Here is a 21,758-nt window from a genome sequence, read left to right on the forward strand (position 1 = left end):
GGCCGGGGATGTGGAAGGACGTATGTGCCCTGCAAGCAATGCCTCCTCAATGTAGGTGTTCATGGCCAAGGTCTCGGGGCGTGAGAGAGAGAACATTTGCCCGCGAGGCGGGGAGGTACCGGGTAGAAGATTAATGGGACAGTCGTATGATCTATGAGGCGGTAGTGCTTTAGCACGCGTCTTGCTAAAAACGTCCGCCAGGTCCCAATAGATCTCAGGAACCCCTATCAAATCGGGATTAGAGGGTGGAACAGAATCTGCGACGCTCCCCACCACCCTGGAGAGAGAAGAAGGAGAAAAAAGAGAAGAGGGGAAGGGAGACAAGGGAGTGGACAAACTCTTGCCGACGACCGACTTCACGTCGACCTCCGTTGAGAGCTTGCCCGTGCTCCAATTAATATTCCGTACACATGAAGACAACCAGGGATGACCCAACACCATAACAGGGGGGAGACAATAACAAATAATTGAACCCACTCCCACCCCCCACGCGCCACCCGGATGTGCATAGGGACAGTACATTGTGTGACGCTCCCACTGCCCAGGGGCTGACCGTCCAGGGCGTAGACAGGAATGGGAACACCCAACTCTTCTACCGGGATTCCCCATTCTCTCACCAACCCCAAGTGAATGAAATTGCCCGCCGCCCCTGAGTCAATGAGAGCCTTCGTTCCCCTAACGTTACCCCCACAGTTCACCGCCACCTCCAGAAATGTATGTGAGTCAGATGGTAGTGCTGGGGTGAGCCCACCTGCTGGCGCCCTCTCGAGGCCCGGCGGAGCACCTCCCCTTCCCGACTGGCGCCGAGTTGAGCCAGCCTGTTCCCGACAGCTGCCGAAACGATGACCGTTGCGGCCGCAACGGAAGCAGCGTCGCTCCTCGATGAAGCGCCGCCGCTCGTCGTCTGAGAGCGACAGCGCCCCAAGCTGCATGGATTCATCACCCAGTGGCCCACTCGTGTAATGCGGGAAGATGTCAACAACGGGAGGAGAAAGGACACGTACCTGGGTAGTATCTCCACACTCCCTCTCTCTCTCCCGATGTCGGTTGTCCATCCGTATGGCGGTGTTGATGAGCGTTTCCAGCTGCTCAGGGATCTCACGCACGGAGAACTCGTCTCGCATCCGTGCGGAGAGTCCCTTGAGAAATAGGACCACACAAGGAATTTCCGGCCAAGCCGCCTCCCGAGCCACGATCCGAAATTCGATGGCGTATTCTGAGACCGTGCGGGAGCCCTGCCGGCAAGCGAGAAGCCGCCCACCGGCCTTGAAGACCGAGAGTACTCGGGAAGTGTCGAATACCCTTCTCAACTCCCTGGTGAAGTCGTCCACACAGTCGCAGAGAGGCGAACCGCTCTCTAATTCGGCCGTAGCCCAGGAGAGTGCTTGACCAGTGAGGAGGGTGATAATATATGCGACTTGTGCTCTGGAAGAGGGGAATGAGCGTGGCTGCAGCTGGTAGCCGTGGCTCCTGGTTCTGATCCTGGTGCCCAAGAGCTCCCCGACTCTCCTCGGTGTTGAACGTGGTGTTGAACGCCGCCTCTCCTGCCGCCGTCTCACCCACCGTCGTCCTTACCCCCGCCACCTCGACTTGTGCCTGCCGGGCTGTGCTGAGCGCCGACTGCGCCGTCTCCTGCGACGCGCTGACAATCCCGCCCAGCCGAACCAACTCGCCGCTGACCAGATGTTGGTGTTCCTCCATGCGCTCCTGTGCACTCTTCTGTGCCTGGAGCATCTCCATGATTGCCTCCATGGAACTCTGATGGTCAGGTCTTCTGTCAGGATGGAGGTAGGTGAGTTCGAATTGTTGTAGGCAATCACAGAGACGGAGAAGGTATACTCTTGAACAGGTTCGACTTTAATAGTAAAGAACACAAAGAGTAATACTAGGATACTATGCCAAGGCAAGAGAACGAGAGAATTAGATAATGGAGCTTAGTGGTGGTCCAGAACAGGAACCGCCCGCGTTATCTCCGAACACCTATAGTGAAGACCTGACAAATGACAAGTAGAGGAAAGGAATGTTATATAGCCACCAAATACCAACATTCCACACACACCCCTGTGACAGCCAATCAGAAGCAAACCCCTAATTGACAGCACTAAATGACATGGAAAACAAGTGACAGTAACCAAGTGACAGATGACAGAGAAGGTGGGAGGTTCCCGACCGTAGTCAAGAACCAGAATTGTAACACTTAGGTATGTATTTTAGGCGGATTTTCAGAAAATAGGGCTCCGGGCTTAAGAGGTGTAAATTCTCTGCTCATTTTATGTCTGTCTATCTTCTTCTTTTTCTTTTGGCTTTTCCTGTCAGGGGTCGCCACAGCGGATCATCCGTTTCCATCTGTTTCTGTCATCTGCGTCGTCCTCCGTCACTCCCAATGCCTGCATGTCCTCCTTCACTGTGTCCATAAACCTCCTCTTGGGCCTTCCCCTCCTCCTCTTTCCTGGCAGCTACATCTCCAGCATCCTCCTCCCGATGTACCCCACCTCCCTCCTCCGCACATGTCCAAACCATCTCAGTCTTGCTTCTCTCACTTTCTGCCCGAACTGCTCAACATGGGCCGTTCCTCTGATGTAGACATTTTCGATTTTGTCCAACCTTGTTACTTCCAGATGTCTGTCTATAATTATGCCAATTTTATACTCATTTTATGCCCATATCTATTTTATGTCTACATTACTGCTGTGAAGCACTTTGGGCTGCAATTATGCCTATTCCATCCCCTGCCCTTACCTCATCACCCTTGGTCTCACATTTCTCTGGACTTTGTCACCGGATTAACCCCTTCACCACCATCCTCACTGTCATTGACCAGTTCTCCAAATCAGCTCACTTCATTCCCCTTCCCAAGTTACCTTCTGCCAAGGAAACAGCCCACCTCATCATCCAGCATGTCTTCCGTCTGCACGGCCCAACCCTTGATGTGGTCTCGGACCAGGGTCCCCAGTTCTCTGCACAGTTCTGGAAGGCTTTTTGCTCCCTCATTGGGTCTACTGCCTGCCTTTCGTCCGGGTATTAGCCTTAGTCCAACGGGCCAACAAGCAGGGCCGTCTCAGGGGGTGTGCGAGCAGTGTGGTCACACAGGGCCTCGCGGGGAGAGGGGCCCCTCGTTTTTTTATTTATTTTTCATTTTTTTTGTATTATATATTTTTTTTTATAAAAAAAATTGAATGTTAACAATCACTTTCCATCACAGACCTAAAATCTAGTTTTGCTTACATGCTTATATATTTCAAATTAGACACGTTTGTAGAATGTGTCTGACTTGTTCCGGGCTCTGCGGCTCTGCAGATATACTATTTGAGCTCTGTGGCTCTGCAGATACACTATTGGAGCTCTGCGGCTCTGCAGCAGATATACTATTGGTTTCAATGAGGGGAGGGGTTACAGGTAAGGTACAGGCGGCCGGCGTGCGTCTGACTATTTCCACGGGAGCGCGTGCAGCATTGGAGGTTATGCCAAGACGAAGAGGACAGTCGTTCGGCAGATGGACTGAAGATGAAAGTTGTTGCATGTTAGAAAGTTCAGTCAGGCTAGCCATGTTGGCTTAGCTAAAGGCAGGGACAGCTAGTTAGCTTTAGCTACGTTATCGAGTGCTAACGTGTAGTTCAGTCGGGCTAGCCATGTTGGCTAGTATAGCTTAGCTAAAGGCAGGGACAGCTAACTAGCGTTAGCTAACCTAGCTAGCTAGCGTTAGCTACGTTATCGAGTGCTAACGTGTGGCAGATAAACAGGAGAACAGACTCCCAAGTTAATCCCAACGGGGGGGGACAATATGGACTGGTGAACTTCGTCAACTCCACGGTTGTCCCCTTCCTCTTGCACGTTTGGTGAGTTTTTAATGCACTCTATTCTATTCCCGCCGTGGATCTCTCTCTCTCTCTCTTTCTCTCTCTTGCTCTTTCTCTCTCTGTCTCTCTCTCACTCTCTCTCTCTTGCTCTCTCTCTCTCGCTCTCTCTCTCTCTCGCTCTCTCTCTCTTGCTCGCTCTCTCTCTCGCGCTCTCTGTCGCTCTCTCTCTCTCTCTCTCTCTCTCTCTCTCTCTCGCGCGCTCTCTCTCTTGCTCTCTCTCGCGCTCTGTCTCTCTCTCGCTCTCTCTCTCTTGCTCGCTCTCTCTCTCTTGGAGTCTCTCTCTTGGCCGTCACATTGGTTGTGCGAGGGCATTGCCCTTTGCTACACGTTGGCTGGGTCCCTTCGTTAGGTTTTACCTCATGGACATGACTGGGGGTTCTGTCTCCCAGGCGGTTCTGAGGTCTGGGACCTCCCCTGCGTCCCGCCCTTCGGTGGGTTAGCAGGGGGGTGTGGGTGTGTGCCACGGGGTGATGTCTGGGATGTGGCCTCACACACAGACAGTATATACACACACACACCTAGACACATGCATGCACACACATACCCCCCCCCCCCACACACACACACACACACCTAGACACATACATGCGCACGCACGCACGCACGCACGCACGCACGCACGCACGCACGCACGCACACACACACACACACACACACACACACACACACACACACACACACACACACACACACACACACACACACACAGTAAATCTCGCAGAGTACATTTTACTCAAACTGAGTCCATTTGAGCCCAAGTAAGTCATATTTTACTCCGTTTGAGTAAAATGTACTCAGTTTGAGTAAAATTTACTCAGCGAAATTTACTGTGCACACACACACACACACAGCCTCGGGCAGCGCTAAAATGTTGACTGTATGCCCAGCCTCGGGCAGTGTTCGGAATTGCTAATAAACAGTTTAAATCATTGTTACAAAACGAGTGGTACTCACAGAGCGAACGTTGGCAAGATGGCGTCTTCTTCTTCTGCCGCTATTTGGCTGCCTGGTGCGCATGCGCTGTGACACCAACGGCGGAAATGGACGTTCGGTCTGTAAGTACCACTCGTTTTGTAACAATGATTTAAACTGTTTATTAGCAACTCCGAGCTTTCAGACCCCACCGTAAAGCTGTGTTAAACCCATATTGTACGCTGGGTATCTTTGAAATTCATATCTGATATATTCTTGACCCACCCCCAGCTCAGAATTCAGCGCTTGGTACTTAATATGAGCCTGGTGGCGGCATAGCTGAGAGTGACTGCGGATACGAAAAGCCCCTGGCTTGCAGATCGCAGTCACGTAAGGGGCTAGCGTAGAGTATGCCCACAAGTCACTTCCCAGCTCTGTCACGTGATTGATTGATTGAAAATTGTATTAACAGATTGCAGAATGGGTACAATACAGTAGGCTACAGCTCAATACACACAATTGTTAAGGGGATGCAGACCAGAGAAAGACATTCGTCTTGTTTACATCAGGGTCCCCCATTTTCAATTCATCACTAACCTCAGGCCATCAGCTGTTTCCAATTCAATCAACCCTGCCATAAAAGACTGGTCACAACTCTTCCACTTTGCCAGATCGTAGACTTACATGCCATTAGTCGAGTCCTATATCTTTTCCATTGAGATACGAGTTGATTTTCCGTGCTCTGTTTTGTTTGATTTGTAACTTTGTGCCACAGTCTCGGCCTGACCACCCCGCCTGGTGAAACTCCTGCCTACTCTCTTTATTTATTCCCTTTTACTCTTTGTTTTGTCCTGTGAGTTTTTGAATCTTTTTGTTCCCAGGCAATTGGACTTTATTTGTTCCTGTGGTTTTCTTTTCAATACCTTGTTTGGTTTGGTTCTTTGACAACGCTCACCGTTGCTTTCGTTTGGACCTTTATTCTGTTTTTGTTTTCTTGTTTAGTTGTACTCCGATTCCTAGAATTCCCCTGTTCCATATATTTTGTATAAATAAATACATTTGTGTTTTACTCCATTCCTCGACTCTGCTCGTTCTGTGTCTGCATCTGGGTTCTTGAATACACGCTACACGTGAAACAACTTGGGGAATACACAGGAATTGGATGGTGTTTGTTCATAAACTACAACTTTAGGACAAAACATACAGACATAAATTATGCTGAAGACCATCGTTGCCCAGAAATAGTTATTACCTCTTAGTTTAGGTCACTTGGAGATTCACAAGTGTAATATTAAATGTTCAGGTAGAGAGCTTGGGAAATATCCTGCAGCTGACTGGAGAAACAGACCTGAAAACAGACCAAACATAACGCTTCACAGCGGTGCAAATGCTCACTGCTGGCCATTGTTGGAAAGTAATTGCTTGACTTAACATTCAATTGAAACCTTTATTTATTCTCGAAAAGACAATTGAGGTCACCCTCATTTTCAATGTCGTCGAGACTTTTCTACAATATAATAAATATTAATAACTCTATCTATATAGCACTTTTCACCGCAGTCCAGAGTGCCCCACATAAATCTGTATAAAATGTACATAGGCATAAAATCAGCATACAGTCGACAATGTTAAAAACAATTGTTAAAAACAATGCATAAATTGAAGACATAGGAATAGGTATAAAAAACAATAAAGGTAGTGCAATGTAAACGTGCATGCAGACATACAAATAGGCATAAAATAAGTACAAACAATGTAAGTATTCTGGCAACAGTGTTTATACAGGTCAAATACAATGGCAGTCACTAGGAACAGTGACAAGGTTTTTTGTGAAAAAAGTACCAGGATGTGCTGGTCTGATGTACTGGTCTGATGTGCTGGTCTGATGTGCTGGTCTGATGTGCTGGTCTGATGTACTGGTCTGATGTGCTGGTCTGATGTGCTGGTCTGATGTGCTGGTCTGATGTTTTGGTCTGATGTACTGGTCTGATGTACTGGTCTGATGTACTGGTCTGATGTGCTGGTCTGTGAATTTGCGCTTAAAAAAGATTTGTAACAAGAGTTTTCTCTCTTTCACTGCAAGACGTGTGTCTGCCTGGGTTAACATACCTTTCTCTGAACAGTGTAGTTCTATATCATACTAGCTTCCGCTCAGCATCATCTGCACTAACCTCACTTTGTGCATTTGCACTGAATAAAAATTCACAATGTACCTTTACATACCAACATTCGTCTGGCCACACCCCTATCCGCTACCTTCATAAGCAGGTTTATGGCCCCACACTCGCCTCCTTCTTCACTTTCACCACAAGGAAGTGCCTGTATATCATCACTTGACGAGGTTATTAAGCTGAAGAAAGTTGAGTTACGTGTTTAAGTTTTTTCTTGCTTTTTTCTTTCTCTCATACTCTTTCCAAAGAAAAAAGCTAAGTAATAATGTTTACCTCGGTGGGTCGCGTTAGCAACGTTACCCTTCACCAGCGGTTCTTCATTTCCTCCTCTGCCGTACGTCTTGGAGCGGGGTTGACGCCACTGTCGTGGACAACATCTGCGCCCGGTAGGTAGTTTGCCTCTCCAAGGAGCTGGTGCACCAGCGCCGTCTCCTGTGAGATGGCCTGGTTCCTGCTCTGGTTCCTTTGCCGCCGGAGAGTCGTCCGCTGTTGGGCGGCCGGCTCCTCTGGTGGCGGAGGATTTGAGACACAAACTTTTTTGCGTCTGCTCGCTCCCGTCGTAAGATGGTGGCTTGTAGACGCGAACGGCCTGGTTTTGGGGAGTTGCTGGAGCCGGATGAGGATGCGTCTGCTTCTCCGTGGCCGATGGAAACAGAGGACTACATGGTAGAGGCAGACGGGTTCTTGTTTGATGCCCCGGTGGAGACATGTCCGCCTCCCGTCCAGGTTACACTGGCGGGGGGTGATAGGTCTCCTTGGGGTCCCTCGTACGCTGATGTTGGGTTAGAACCTCCGACTCAGCGGCCGGGATGCCCTGCTATCAGCCACATCAGAATGTGGCTCTGTAACCAGTAGTCTGCTGCATGTGAGGGACGGTGGGGGAAAGTATGCAGGGGGAACTGCGTGCTTTGTTCCCCGAGCTCATGGCGGCTGCGGCAGTCGCAAACGGCGTGCCGCTGCCGCAGCCACTGCCTGTTCCTGTCCCTGATCATCTATGGCAACATCGTCCTGTGAGAGAGACGGGCGTTGTCTGCCCATTTTTCCCCTCGATGGAGGCCTATGTCCGTCAGGGACAGGTGGTCTCCCACATCACGGGCCTCACCCCTGCCTACGTGCGAGTCACGAGGGTGGTGGGTTTGGTAGACGGTATGAAGGAGGGGGTGCCTCGGCTTGATAGGCCGATGGCAGCTCTCCTTTGTCCTGAGGTGGTGTGGGAGCCGTTACGGAAGCCGGTTCCCCAAGGGAAATCGGCGAGGCGGTTGGCTTACTGGAGTGACCAGTCATTTATCTCCGCGACTCAATCTCTGGCTGCCACATCTAACATCGCGCAGCTGGCGAGATTCATGTCAGGGATAATGACGGGCGGTGCGGAGCTGACCGAAGTGCAACGTGATCAGCTCGCCTAGTCGGCAGGAGCCATCCTGCATCTGATCCAGCTGCAGGCCGTCGCCGCTGGGAAAGTATGCACCCTGGCCACTCTAGCCCAGCGCCACCTTTGGCTGGAGCAGGCGCGTGTGCCGGAAAGGAAGAGGACTCCACTTCTGACGGCACCCCTCTCCGATGCTGGGCTCTTCGGGTCGGCGTTGCAGCTGATGACCTCAACGTGCAGGGAAATGCAGGAGGAGCGTTCCGTGCTCTAGCCTCATTTCCCCCCGCCCGATGTCGCCGGTGGAGTCAGACGGAAGGCTCGTCGTCGAGGTTCCGCCGCCGTAGCCGCCGCTGCTACCACCGCCTCTGCTGGCCCTTCAGCGAAGAAGGCCAGGAGGAGAGAGGGCGCCTCGGCCACTGCAGCCGGCCCATCCATGCTCGGAGGTGATGGTAGGGATCGTCGTGACCAACCTCCAGTCCTTTACCGTCCCTCCGGGGCTTGGTCCGGCCAAGCTGTTAGGCAGCTTGGCACGGGGGGCGGGGGGGAAGGGTTTCCCTGACTCCGCACCTATCACGGGCAGTTGAGTCATGGGTTTCCCCCGTCATAGAATACGTCACTGGGCACGTTTCTATTGGACGACGGCTTCCGTGAGTTTTTTCAGACCCGTGTGTGGGTCTGTCATTGTCAAGTTGTCGGGGCAGAGCGTAGGAACTTAGTGTTCTGCTATGCTCGATATACGTTTAACTTGAGTCTGTTGATCACATGGCTCAATGTTACCGTGACTTTTCAATGCATGGCTCACGTGGGAAGTCTCTCTGATGATTCCCGTCTCCTCCCTGTGGTGAGGGTGGCGGGATGTGAAAATGAAAACAATTTTTACCCTCAGCCGCGTCACGTGGGATTCATGTCAGTCTGTGTTTCTTTCTTTTTAATAAAAAGAAGAAAGAACGTGGAGCACGACGGCTCCTTGTCGTTCTCCCAAGCGACTTGGAGGAACAATATCTGGTGTCTTGTTAGACTATCCATATATGTGTTTGGGTCTCGACGCGTACATAGTGCTGGCTCGGGGTGTTTCTGATAGGAATCACGCATGGGGCTGGTACGCCTTGGTTGCTCGTTATTAAAACGGCGTTTTTATAGGGCAACTGGGATGGAGGTTTTCTCTTCCGAGCGACTGTTACTAGGTCTCGACGAATTCTCGTTTATATCTGGGGGATGTTAACGGAATAGATCAAAACATAGGTAGAGGGGTCTCATGCCCTTGGGGTGGGCCACTGAGCGCGGTACAAATGGGACCGTCTGGGTGGCGCCCTCTTTTCATGTTTTAGATCGACACGCGTACCTACCCCCTCTCTTGGAGTGGGGATGTCGGCGTGATTAGGGCACGGGACTGAGTCTGGTCACGCTGGTCCAGGTCGGTTAACCCGTTGTCCGCCGGGGACGCAGATCTTCTGTTCTGGTACCCTGAGGGACTTGTGCTTTTTTCAGGGGGAAAAATGCCGGGTCGGCCCGGGTGTCACAGTGTTGGGCGTTATGGAGACCCTTTGTTGGGTACATGTTGTACCCTGCGATATCATAAAGGGGCTGGTTTTCCATTATTTTCGCTCCTCTCTTACGCATGGCGAAGAGGGGGCTGTTGGGGTGGTCTTATGGACCTCCTCTGGCATCCCTGTGTGCTTCCTGGGCCGCTGGGCCCGGTCCGAAGTTGTGTTTCGTCGACCCGTAGGCCTGGGATAACCCCTTTTTGAAAACTGAAACACTTGTACTGCGGTATAGCCAGTGTATACCCGCAGGTGTGTTTTGGAGTTTTTTCTTGAGGGGTTATAGGAACAACCACCGCATGTGGTACCGAGAGGGTGGTTGATTCCCTGGTGTGTTGGAGCGGAGTCAACTCCCGGGTTACCGGGTTGAGTGTGCCCCTGCACGTTCATGACGCCTGCCAATCGTGTCAGCCTTCTCTGCCTCGGCCCCTCTGGGTCGGGTTTTTTTGGTGGAGGCTTTGTCATGGTGCGCAACAATGCCAGCATACGCCCCTTCCGCCGGGGGTGCTGTTTTCAGTTGACCCCTTTGGCGCCTGTCTCGTCCACAGTGCTCCAGGCTCGGGTCAAATGCCTGCTGCCTGGATTGAGGGATCGACCTCTTCTGGTGGTCGTCTCCCCGGTGCGCTGCCTGCTCCCGCTGTAGTGTAGCCTCTTGAGTGTTTCGAGTTACAGCCATGCTGACTGCGTGAGTGTGCCAGGGTCAGTGTGCCAGGCGGCATGCTAGTGGGGGGAAGGGCCCGCTCTTGGAGGGGCCCTGTCCGAATACGCTGGGGATGTGGGGGGCGGTGTCACTAGTGACCGCCTGGTGAGGTCTTGATGCTGTGGCATCGTTGACCTCTCCGGGCCCCTTATTTCCGGAGGGATCCAGTCCCTTCAGTGGGTCTGGGTCTTCCTTCGTGCTCCGCTGCTACGGCCTTGCCACGGGGTTGAGTTTGCTTTTGACCCCGTGATTTTGGGGGCGGTAACAAGGTTTGTTCCTTCCGTTCGTTCCCTGGTGGCATGCGGGTTGTGCGTGTACGTAGTCGTGGGGTCAAGCCACGGTCTGCTCACCCTGTGCGTTGAGTTGCTCGAGTTTCTCTTCGCACGGTCGGATCCGTCTCCCTCCCGTCCTCCAATAGGGAGGGTATCCTCCATTAGGGAGGGTCGGGGGGCTCGGTCCTCCCCGGTTCTGATGGTTGTGGGGGGACTCAGTGGGGTACATTTGTCGAGCTTCAAGCTCCCGCTCAGCTCCCGTTGTGCAGATGACGCTGAGCGGAAGCTAGTATGATATAGAACGATAGGTTATGAATATAACCGTAGTTCTATGAATACTAGTGACGCTCAGCGTCTGGACGCCACTGCGGCCTTTGATCTTGCCTTGTGGTGAAAGATTGGGAAGGAGGCGAGTGTGGGGCCACACACCTGCTTATGAAGGTAGCGGATAGGGGTTTGGCCAGATGAATGTTGGTATGTAAAGGTACATTGTGAATTTTTATTCAGTGCAAATGCACAAAGTGAGGTTAGTGCAGATGACGCTGAGCGTCACTATAGTATTCATAGAACTACGGTTATATTCATAACCTATCGTTATGGGAGATGGTTTCCATGGCAATGCTGCCTTTCAGATGGATAAATGCAAAGGTGATCGAGTATTACAAATGTTTCCACTGCTCCCTAGAGAGCCACCGTGGATGAATTATTCTTGATTGCTTTGGCAGCTGAACAGGAACAGTAAAAAATTATTATAATAATTCATCGCCGTTCATGTTAGTATTGCTTTAGTTTAGATTATAAATGTGTCAAACTCCTGAACTCATCTAAAGACTATTGGTTATACCATGGAATAATCCAGTTTAAACCATGGTGATGAGAAGGTTTGAATACAGTGTGGAGTGAAATTGGCTTCTCTTGCGTAGCACCCAGTGCCTACCCTGGAGTTAGACAAGCAGATACATACCCTTTTCTTCTTTGTGCATGCATTAGGCTTAGGGAACAGCCGCTCCGTTAGCCTAGCTTAGCATCATTCACTGGAAGTAGGTGTGCCAGTGTAGCCTAGTTCCCAACAGTCATGAAATACACTCTAAATACAATTCCAAAACTTTCCTGTAAACATGTTGTGACCTGTGCAGGCTATTTACCACATATTTGTTTTGACATTTTCTTTTTCTAAGCAGATATTCATTCAATCTTTATTTATACTCGATAATACACTGAGTAATTAAACTCATTTACAGTGCCGTCATAAATATAAAGACATCAGACAATCAGAGTAATTAAGAGCACATTCTTAAATACATAAAAAAATATATATATAATTTAAGAATTATTTAAAAATTATATATATATAATTTAAAAACAATTACATATTGTGGTGACCTGATTGGTCATTAAGGTTCGAAACCGACCCATAGCCACTAGAGTGTCTAGTTTCAGTGTTTCCTGCAGGGTATTCCATGATGTAGGGGCAGAAAATCCAAAAGCAGATCTACCAAGTTCAGTACAAAATCTAGGCACTCTAAGTCAGTAAAAACTGGATCATGTACGACATGGTCCAGTGGTCCATTCCAATAATAAAGAATTAATATAATTTGGACAATCTCAAATTATGGCTTTATAAATAAAAATATTCCAATGCAATTTACGTCTCTCTGTCAGAGAGGCCTATCCAACCTTATTATATAGGATACAATGGTGAGTACTATAACTATCACTGGTGATAAATCTAATGGCTGAATGGTAAACAGAGTATAAGGGCTTAAGAGTGGAAGCCGCTGCATGTCTATAAATCACATCTCCATAATCCAAAACAGATAGGAACACTGCTCCAACAACTGTCTTTCTGCTAATCTTGCATCTTGCAGAGCATCAAAGGAGAGTTGTAAATATTTAGTGGCCAGTTGCACAGAATCAGCAGTACAATAGAGAACTGTGTCATACTCAATGAAAGCAAGACCATTGAACTCATCATTGACTTTCGGAAAACCACACCCACTAAAACACCCATGCTCATCAATAATCAACCCATTTCAGCCACAGACACATTCAAATACTTAGGAACACACACATCAGCAATAAACTCAACTGGGATCATCACACCACTCATCTACTTAAAACAGCCAATCAAAGATTATTTCACTTGAGACAACTCAAGAAGTATAAAGTTAGGAAGAATTTAATGATACAATTCTACACAGCCATAATACAAAACATCATTTCACTATCCATCACTGTATGGTACGGCAACACACCCAAACACACACTACACAGACTAGACAGGATCATCATAAGGGCATCCAAAATGTTCTGCAAACTCCCCACCATGGACTCCATACACAAACATCACACCATCACACGCGCACACAAAATCATTAGTGACCCCCTGCACCCAGCTCATCACCTCTTCCAACACCTCCCCTCTGGTAGAAGGTTCAGGTCACTGGGCAGTCGCACGGTTAGGTTCAATAAAGACGTTCAGAGTAAGGAAGTTAAGGAAGTTCAGAGTATCTGGGAAGATACTCCAGTCCTTCTACTCAGGAGCTGTAGAGAGCATCTTGACCGGAAACATCACTGCCTGGTATGGAAACAGCACGGCACAAGACAAGAAGGCCCTACAGAGAGTGGTGCGCTCAGCCGAGCGTACCACGGGTATTGCACTACCTCCCCTGCAGGTTCTATACAACAAGAGGTGCAAATCCAGAGCCTGCAGGATAATGAAAAACCCTCACCACCCCAATAACAGCCTGTTCCAGCTGCTGAGGTCAGGCAGACGCCTGCGAACCCCAGCTACTAGGACAGAGCGGCTTAGGCTCAGCTTCTTCCCCCAGGCCATCAGAGCCCTGAACAATGAACATTGAGTGCCACAGAACACTGAACTATCCACACACAAGCACACATGAACACACACACGACACGCACGCTGTGCACGCTCACACACTAGCAGCCACTTAACACTTTAACATGAGCGGGCACACACTCATGCCGCACACTTATGGCCAAAAGGAAAGGCCACTTTAAATTAGAATAACAGGAACAGTGTATTGCACTACCAAAGCTACCTAGCATGTCCTATATATATGCTCTGTAAATAACTATGTACAGATACCGAGATGTCACACCATGTTACCTGTTACCTGTTTATTGCACAATGTTGTTTTTTTATTGGATTCTATATTATGTTGTAACACTGTATTGCACATCGTTGCGGGCAAGACCACCCGCATTTCATTGTATACTTGTATGCCGTGACAATTAAAACTCTTGACTTGACTTGAATAACAGTTTCTTCCCCAAGGCCATACAACTACTTAACTCCAACTCCTCCTAAATTTACCCCATGCTGTTATGTTATGTTATGTTATGTTATGTTATGTTATGTTTATGTTATGTTATGTTCCATGTGTCTTTTTATGTTTTTGTGGTGTATTGTCGCAGCTACCACCTGCACCGTGCTCGAATTCCACCGGCCTGGCCGTGTGGCAATAAAAGGAACTTGAACTTGAACTTGATCCGCGTAAAGGTGGCTTTGACAGCTGCTCAGAGATGAGACGATATTATTAATAGAAATGGTAAATAAGACAGGGCCCAGGATTAGTGATGGGTAGAAGCTCATATTGGACATTTCCCATTTTCTCACACTGAAATCTTTCTGATAAATAGTTTTGAAACCAACTGCAAGAACCTGTATCAAAGCCAACACTCAAAGCCAACAGTATCAAACGCCTTCGACAAATCTACAAACAGGGCAGCACAATTGAGATGATGAAATCACTGCTCCCAGGCAGCAGTGGTTCAGCAAAAAATAGTTCAGAGTATATATCTGCTTAGAAAACTAAAACGTTGAATTATTTTTCTTTATTTCTCCACGTGGTAAAAATACAGGTCACAACATGTTTACATGAACGTTTTGGAGTTGTATGTGGAGGGAACTAGGCTATTTTGCAGGGGGTCCAGGGTGTTGGGAGGGAGGAACAGATGTAGCCCTTCACTAGCTTCTCAAAGCACTTCATGGCTATAGAGGTGAGAGCTACAGGGCGATAGTCATTGAGGCAAGTGGACATGGATTTTTTGGGTACAGGGACAATAGTGGACTTTTTCAAACAGGTGGGGATAACAGATTGTTCTAGGGACAGGTTGAATATGTCAGTGAATACCGGGGCCAGTTGGTCGGCACAGACTTTTAGGGTGCGTCTGGGGATGCCGTCCGGTCCTGCTGCTTTCCTGGTATTCACTTTCTTAAAGGTCCTCCTCACCTCATGCTCTGTTAACCTGAACACTGCTTGTTGTAAATGTTCTGGAGAGTGGGAAGCCCCCCTCCAATTGTGCGTTCGGCTGAACGGGCCACTCTCTGTAGTCTGCTACGGTCTTGTGCGGCGCTATTCCCAAACCAGGAGGTGATATTGCCAGTCAGGATGCTCTCTATTGTACATGAGTAGAAGTTCTTAAGGATCTTCTGACTGACTTGGAACTTCCTTAGGCGCCTGAGGAAGTAGAGGCGTTGCCGTGCCTTCTTCACAACACTGTCAATGTGTGTGGTCCATGTCAAGTCCTCGGATATGTGGACTCCGAGGTACTTACAACTGTTCACTCTCTCAAACGGTGCCCCGTCGATGCTGAGGGGGCTGTAGTCCCTGACCCCCGACCTCCTAAAGTCCACAATCATCTCCTTTGTTTTGCTGACGTTCAGGGAGAGGCTGTTCTCTTGACACCATCCCGCTAGAACCTTGACCTCCTCCAGGTAGGCCCTCTCGTTGTTTGCAGAGATCATGCCCACCACTACTGTATCATCAGCAAATTTGATGATTGTGTTGTTGTTCCGCTGTACACACAGTCATGTGTGTACAGGGAGTAGAGGAGGAGACTCAGAACACAGCCCTGGGGGGCCCCTATGTTGAGATTGATGGATGAGGAGGTGCAGTTGCCTGCTCTCACCACCTGGGGTCTGCCCATCAGGAAGTCCAAGACCCACTGGCAGAGGTCATAGTTCAAGCCCAGGTCCCTGAGCTTGGCTATGAGTTTGTTTGAAGGGGACTATGGTATTGAATGCTGAGCTGTAGTCGATGAACAGCATTCTCACATAGTTCCCCTGCCTCTTGTCCAGGTGTGATGCTGCTGTGTGCAGCACATGGGCTATGGCGTCCTCCGTGGACCTGTTGGGCCGGTATGCAAATTGCAGGGGGTCCAGGTTGATGGGGAGGGAGGAGCAGATGTAGCCCTTTATTAGCTTCTCAAAGCACTTCATGGCTATGGAGGTGAGAGCTACAGGGCGGTAGTCATTGAGGCAAGTGGGCTTGGATTTTTTGGGTACAGGGATAATAGTGGACTTCTTCAGACAGGTGGGGATGACAGCCTGTTCCAAGGACAGGTTAAATATGTCAGTGAATACCGGGGCCAGTTGGTCGGCACAGACTTTTAGGACGCGGCCGGGGATACCGTCCGGTCCTGCTGCCTTCCTGATATTCACTTTCTTAAAGGTCCTCCTCACCTCATGTTCTGTTACCCTGAACACTGAGTCTCCATCAGCAGTGTCCCCCCCCCTCCATTGCAGTGGTTTGTAGGCTGGTGTTGTTATTCCCAGCCTCAAACCTCGCATAGAAGGTATTGAGATCATTTGCTAAGGAGATGTCACTGTTCAGCTTGAGGGAGGTGCCTTTGTAATCTGTCATCGTTCTGAGGCCCTGCCACATAGCTCTAGTGTCAGCCTGTTCATATTGAAGTTCAATTTTATCCCTGTAGCGCCTCTTTCCTTCTATTACTGCTCTCCTGACGTTGTATCTCGCCACCTTGTGGTCATTCATGTTGCCTGCCACAAGCCCGGCGTTGTAAGCTGATGTGCGCGCTTTCAGGGCCTCACGGACGGATTTGTATACCCAGGGCTTTTGGTTTGGGTAAACTCTAATTGTGGTAGTGGGGATTGTTTCTTCCACCAAAGTACAAACAAAGTCCAGCACTGTCTCCGTGTAGTCATTAATGTTATCTGTGTTATCGCGGAACACCCTCCAGTCTGTACATTCAAGTGCAGCTTAGAGCGTTTGAAGTCATGTTTTATCATAACAAGAAATACATTCACCTAATGTTTAATAATAAATCACCACTCATGCAATGATGTAGTTACAATTAATTTGGCTTTACATAAAAGGAAGAGAGGTTTCACACAGGGAGCAATTACTGCCCTTTCCTCTTTTTGCAGGGCAGGACATTGAAGGGAGAAGGACAGGGAAAGACCCGGGGCTAATACCCGCCACCACTACATTAGCTACACATCATCATCCCACTCGGCTGGCTACACGAGATCCCTTCCAGGATGTGTCATTAAACCCTCCCAACAGGTGTCCCGGGCCAGTGACTGATTTTGACCAGAGTAAACAGCCACAAGATTAATTGTGCGAAATATAGCACACACGGCCCACAGAGCTGGTGGCCCAGTGGCAACCGCATCAATGAAATGTTATTAATGTTTGGGGAGGAAGGCACAGGTATCATCTCTATTCACAGTATGACCTTGTGTGTGTGTGTGTGTGTGTGTGTGTGTGTGTGTGTGTGTGTGTGTGTGTGTGTGTGCGTGCGTGTGTGTGTGTGTGTGTGTGTGTGTGTGTGTGTGTGTGTGTGTGTGTGTGTGTGTGTGTGTGTGTGTGTGTGTGTGTGTGTGTGTGTGTGTGTGTGTGTGTGTGTATGTGAGTTCAGTGGCATATATATATAATAGATCATCATAAATCCAGGTAAATGTTTTATAATGGAGCTATATCAGCTTTTTATTAAATAGTTTGAAACATAAATACACAGTATATTGGCAAATCACCGTATTCCATTATCTTTTTGTCTGGTTTTGTTGAAAAACTAAAATGGGAAAAATGAGCCACTATACGACAATCAATCAAACCCCCTCATTGCCTGCACTGTTCCCTGCCATGAATCTCTGGATTTGACAGCAGCACAGCGGTTTGCACCGATAATGTCCAAATCAATACCAAATTTAGGATGTCAGTGGTCGTCCCGTAGCTCATCGCTTTGCTCGGTATTGTTTACCAGCTCTGGCTGCCGTCTCTCTCCCTCCTCCACCGGCTCTGTCTCCTCACACGACGGAGCGCTGTGTTCCAGAATGACAATTCACACAAAGAACTGGCACAGTCGCCTACAGCCCACACAACCCCCCGTCGCCAGGAGATGGTTCCTTAATTAAAAAAACATTTCCCTGCGACCCGTATTGTCAAGATATCAAACTTGCTGAAAACACATGCCATTTACAGTTAAAGGCCTTTCGTTCCACTGTGCTCCAAGAGACAAATGCACGGCAATGGATGAAAACTATTTGCATGTATTTAATTTAACACCAGAACTGGCATAATTAATGACTAGACTCTTCGACAAAGGAAGAAAAGAAAATGTATATTTTCCAGACCCTACAGACAGTGGAAAAAGCAACATAATTGTGGATATAGCCCAGAGACCAGTTCACTGGAACAGTGTGTGCAGAACATTCTAACCTTGTTCGGAGAAATGGTCCCAGATTCAACGTCTTCTGTGTTTACCTACTGTAGCTGTTTGATGAGGATCTGCTCGTGGATTGGGCAGGTAAAAGTAAGGAAGGCTGGGGAGTATATTGCCTTTGGCAAATGAAGCAGAATAGTGCTCCACAACCACATAAAACATTATGGCCTAATTAGCTACCTGGGATGGAAGAAGGGTGAGAAAGGGGCGGGAAATGTGACACTAAACGAAGGTTAACTTCCTTTATTATGTTGTTCTCCATGGCAACCTAGTGCAGCCAATAAAAGTATTTTACTTCAAACTTTTATTTAACCTCTTAACAGTCCTGTCGATTGCATACTGAAAGTAAATTGGACACTATTCTGGAACCACTTGTAGCAGATGCACATCACTCTGAGTCCTATTGTCATAGAGTTACAGAGGTTTGAACACACTGAAATAGAATAGAATAGAAATACTTTTATTATCCAGAGGGAAATTTGACACTACAAATCGCTCACATTAAACATTTAGACAGAACAAAGTCACTAATAAGAATAACAAAACAAATTGCCAAAGAATAAGAATAGAATAAAATATACAGTAAAACATATACAGTAAAAATAAGTCTACAGTAGGTGTAAAATTGCAGTATTGTTTCAAAAGTAAAAGTCCAGGAAGATGGTAACTGTCACTCTGTGCTCAGTGATGCAGTGAGGCACAGTGATGTATTGTAAAGTCTGATGGCTGTCGGAATGAAGGACTTCCTGTGCCGTTCAGTGCCACATTTAGGGAGTGTTAGCCTAGCACTGAACATGCTCCTCCTGTCAGCCAAGTCTGTGTATAGTGGGTGGGAGGGGTTTTCCCTGATGGCCTGGAGGGGTTTTCCCTGATGGCCTGGAGCTTAGCAAGGCTCCTCCTCTCCGCCAACCTCGCTAGTGAGTCCAGCTCCACCCCAATCACGCTACTGGCCTTCCTGACCAGCCAAATAAAAGTTATTTAAATTTTCATCTGAATTATTTAGCAAAAAGATGCCTGCAGATCTATCTACTCTACAGTTATTAGCTGAAAACACTGCTGGGACCATAGCTTTATCTTTATGTAATGGCATTTAGGCGTTTTTCCAAAGATTAGTGAGAGGAGTTAACTACCTGGCTCAGTCCCCTCTCCCCCTCCCCCACTAATCTATTGTCACATACACCACCCCACCCTTCCCTACACATACACAAACAAACCCTCAACCCCCAGAGGAGCGACAACAATAGATCAGCGCAATTTGCGCTCCGGAGAGGGAGGCGCACGTTCATTCTCTGACGTACGGTATGCTTTTACAGGAATTTAATTGGCTACACAAACGGTCAATCAATTTCAGCATCAGTGGTGATTTGTCCGATCATTGCGGGGGGCACTAGTATAGGTGCTATTAGAAATAATAGCAATTATTGTCCACATTTACTATGGATAAATAATAGTAACCTAAATAGGCATTTGAACGAGGCATTCATGTGGATAAGAAATAGCAGCCAATAGAAATGCCCAGATAGAGTGATGCAGAACTCTTTTGAGTGAGCAATTATTGTGGTCAAGCGAAATGTCACCATAACCTAGACTATTATTCACACAGAACTTTATATTAGTTAGGAGAATTACTCCCCAATCTCTTTTACAAAGGCACATTTCCACAGGATATAATCTTACTACGGTCAATTTGACATGTCATTATGATGAGCAATCTGGTGAAAATGTCCTGTGACTAATATGTCAAAATAACCTCAATACTTCCTGTGAAGCCAGTTTTGTGCCTGAAATGACTGGGATTCACATTGAATTAATGTTATCAGGGGACCTGTCTTTACCAAAATAGGTAATTTGCACTCAAATGCAGTGTGTATGTAAGCTCCTGAAGAAATGGTGGAAATGCACATTATGAACCTGCTGGTGGCAATTCAATCAGCAATATTAAAGCAATTATAAATCAATTAAGAAAAAAACTAGCCACCCTATTTGAACATCTCAATGCCCCCCTTTCAACCGTCCTGCATCTGGTGCCCCCCCCCCCCCCCCCCCCTTATTCTCTGAGATCCCCCTTGACAACTAACAAACTAACTGCTTGTCAATCAAAGAAGGTCAGACTCATTGCAACTTTGCCCAAACCAAAAGTGAAACTTAAAAAGGTGTACTGTGCAGTCTTTTGGCCCTGGGAATTGGTTGCTAAGCAGTCCCCAAGTGCCTCCCCGAGTTCTCTCCCAGTTTCTCCATTCTCCTTCACTGTGGACGCAGAGGTCTAATCATCTGGGCTGCTCCTCTATGCACCATCTTCCCCCAGTTAATTGCCTTTTGTTAACTTGCTGTGTTGGAAACTGGAAACATGCAGGCCATTCTTCCTACACAAAGATCTTTCACGAATGCACCACAACTGTCTGCCTTCTACCTAGTGTATTCTGTTGGACCAACTATCCTGTGTTGGCTGGGCTCTATACCCCAGGGCAGCCGCATACAGGCTTTTTAATTGTATTTTGTTGATGTTCCCTTTTCCCCACTCCCTAGGCTGTCTACCCACTTCCGTCCCTTTCCTATCTTCCCCGTCCTTTAATTAATTCATTCATTCTTCTTTAATTATTTTATAAATCTTAGGTAAATTATTGTGTCAAGGTAGATTATTTTAGTTCCTAGTGCATTTCCCTTTGTTTTCCCTATCTGCTGGGGATGGGATTAGGGTGGGGACACCTTTCATGGTCATAGCAGCAGTTTTGTGCGCCCCTCTTTATACCAGTTGCTGGGCAGAGCTTTGTGCTGCACGCACACACACACACACACATATTTTCGTTAGAGACTTTCTATTTTTTCATTCATTCACACAGTTGCGTGGTGGTCATCACGAACTCTTTGACATTTGGAACTATTGGCAAATGCCTATACCTGTTCACCCAATGCACTGAACTGCGTGAACGAACTGGTCTGTAAATTAATTGTTTTGTGTTCTAAGAGTTTTCTTATGATTTTGACTAATATCCAATACATGGACATTTTGACTGAATTGGGCATGACTCCTGAGTGTTTCTTTGTTATCAAACTCACCTAGTAATTATCTTGGCCATTAGTCCAGACCTATAAATCAAATTATTATATTATTTGTCTAATGAAAATTATTATATTATTTGTCTAATGAAAATTATTATTATTATTTGTCTTATGTGGTACAGTCTTATGCCGGAGCTATAGGCCTAATTAACCAAATCAAAAAGGTATTTTTATCTTCATTGGCAGGGGTTAGACCTGTCTGGCGCCCAACGGTAAAGGTTATAGGCACTATAAGTGGACACCGCTACATAAAATGGCGCCCAACGTGGGGCTGAGGGCCTAACTGACCCAAGGTTTAAAGGTACTGTGTTAAAGAAAAAATATATATTACTTGTTGTTTTCTTTAAAGGTGCATTATGCTATTTTGGTTATAGGTGCATGGCAC

This window comes from Notolepis coatsorum, assembly GCF_963971535.1.
Source record: "Notolepis coatsorum genome assembly, chromosome: 7".
NCBI classification, from domain to species: domain Eukaryota; kingdom Metazoa; phylum Chordata; class Actinopteri; order Aulopiformes; family Paralepididae; genus Notolepis; species Notolepis coatsorum.